The sequence below is a fragment of the Symphalangus syndactylus genome, chromosome 23 (assembly GCF_028878055.3).
Source record: "Symphalangus syndactylus isolate Jambi chromosome 23, NHGRI_mSymSyn1-v2.1_pri, whole genome shotgun sequence".
Classification (NCBI taxonomy): domain Eukaryota; kingdom Metazoa; phylum Chordata; class Mammalia; order Primates; family Hylobatidae; genus Symphalangus; species Symphalangus syndactylus.
The window spans coordinates 70561734-70564220 of NC_072445.2; the positions used below are offsets into that span (position 1 = coordinate 70561734).

The 2487-nt window shown below is 46.2% G+C and overlaps 1 long non-coding RNA gene across 1 annotated transcript in view; it reads right to left on the reverse strand.

Annotated features, from left to right (window-relative positions):
- The window catches only part of LOC134735721 (uncharacterized), a 40418-nt gene that overhangs the window by 22666 nt on the left and 15265 nt on the right, over positions 1-2487 (reverse strand). The gene's annotated exons all lie outside the window — the stretch shown is intronic.

Genomic DNA, 2487 nt, shown 5'->3' on the forward strand with positions numbered 1-2487 from the left:
GATTTCCTGATAAACAAAACACAGCCGTCTGTGACTCTTCCAGCACACCTCCACTTTTAGGGAATTTTTAGGGATTTTAGATCCCAGAGAGAAGAAACAGAACAGGGGGAGAAGTACCCGATCGGTATTGGGAGCCATGGTTCCAGGCCCTGCTTGTGTGACCTTCAGCAAGTTACCTTCCCTCTTTGCTTCCATTTCCACACCTGTGCAACAGGGCTGCACTCTCTCTGAGAGACTAGAGGGTCACGTCGGGTCATGAATAGCGTTTGGAACTGCTGAAGAGGCATTCAGTAATCTCATTTGTCAAGGATGGGAGCTCAGACCACAGGGCCTGTCTGAGACACAGCTGGGAAGTTTTCTTCTGGCTTCCCTTTTCTGAAAATCTGCTCCCACTCGGTGGTTTCTCCTGCCTACCACTGGCACCCAGCGTCTGGATATCTTGCCTACTGCACTGTCTACCAAGGACGCATCAACGTCATCCCCGTGTTGTGTGAGGGCAGGAAAAGCAGGTCTCCATCTTCGAGCTGAAGACTCTCTCCCAGAGTGGACGTGCAGCTTCCACCTGCCCGGGGGTTATTTTCCCAGAGCATCATTTCTACTCTACAAAGAATTTAAACTTTGTAGGGTTTATTTTGTTTGTTTGTTTGTTGAGATGAAGTCTCGTTCTGTCGCCCAGGCTGGAATGCAGTGGTGTGATCTCGGCTCACTCAAACCTCTGCCTACTGGGTTCAAGCGATTCTCCTGCCTCAGCCTCCCCAGTAGCTGGGATTAAAAGCGTGGGCCATCACACCTGGCTAATTTTTGTATTTTCAGTAGAGACGGGGTTTCACCATGCTGCCCAGGCTGGTCTCTAACTCCTGGCCTCAGGTGATCTGCCCACCTTAGCCTCACAAAGTGCTGAGATTACAAGCGTGAGCCACTGCACCTGGCCAAACTTTGCTTTTATATTTAAAAATACCTGGACATATGGCCAGGAGCAGTGGCTCATGCCTGTAATCCCAGCACTTTGGGATGCTGAGGCAGGCAGACCATTTGAGGTCAGGAGTTCAAGACCAGCCTGGGCAACATGGTGTAACCCCATTTCTACTGAAAATACAAAAATTGGCTGACTGTGATGGTGGGTGCCTGTAATCCCAGCTACTCGGGAGGCTGAGGCAGGAGAATCACTTAATCCAGGAGGTGGAGGTTGTGGTGAGCCAAGATCATGCCACTGCATGATCTGTCTAGCCTGGGCAACAGAACGAATCTCTGTCTAAAAACAAAAACAAAAAACCTGGACATACCAAAAAACAAAATGCAGAGGTCATTAACATTTTTAAAGTTTTTTTCTTTTCTTTTTTTTAAGGAACCTTAAAGAAATGCTTCTGTTTAAGACAAACAGGCACTCCAAATGATTCCTCTAAGCCCTGATGATGTTTATTTGGGTACAGCCTCCTCAGTTTATTTGCCTGGGGAGGAAACTGAGGCCCAGAGAAGTGAAGAGACTCTCCCTCCTCATGGCTCTGTCCTTTGCGAGGAAGAAGCACGGAAGTTGCTGTCACTTTGTCTCCAACGCACCCTCAGTGCCTAGAACAGTGCCTGGCACCACTCCCTGGCATCGCTCACTAAGTGCAGGTTGAGTGTCCCTTATTGGAAATACTTGGAACCAGAAGTGTTTCAGATTTCAAATGTTTTTTTGATTTTGGAATATTTGCAGAATTCATTCTGGTTGAGCATCCCTAATCTGATATCCAACACCCAAAATGCTCCAGTGAGTGTTTCCTTTAAGGGTCATTTTGGTGCTAAAAAAGTTTTGGATCATTTTGTATTTTTGGATTAGGGATGCTCAACATGTATTTACCGAATAACTCAATTAATTTTAGGAGGCGAAAGGACCCATAAAGCCTCTGAGTTGCCTAGGAAGTAGCCACGTTAACTCCAAGGATGAGGCGGACACCTTCTCTGGGCAGGATTGAACTGTTTCTGATCTTCGGCATCTGTCCCCGTAAAATGAGAAGGGTTTTGCCTTGGGGTAAAACTGACCCTAGCACCTCCCTGGAGATGAAAAGCTCCTTATTCCCCAAAGATTCTTCTTAGAGCCAGAGGAAGTATGCTGAAATAGTCACTGATCATTTCTCATAAAGAGATACAAGTTTTACCCTCTTTTTAACTTTCTTCCTAATTTTTAAATAATAAGGTTGTATCACTCACAAAATAAGAATAACTTTATAGCACTTTGTATACATACATATATGTGTATATATATGTGTGTCTATGTGTATATATATACGTGTGTGTGTGTGTGTGTGTAAAATCAGCAACAACAAGCCTTCCCCAGAGTGGCACTCTGTGTCTACATTTCTTCAGTGCCAACGTGAGGCACCTATGGGCATCCCCAGGGACTTGTGCACCAGGCAGCTCCCATTGGCCCCGATGGTCAGCCCTGCCCACATGTGTGACATATATGGTGCCCCCAGACCTCCAAGGTTTGGTAAGAAAGAAAAGCAC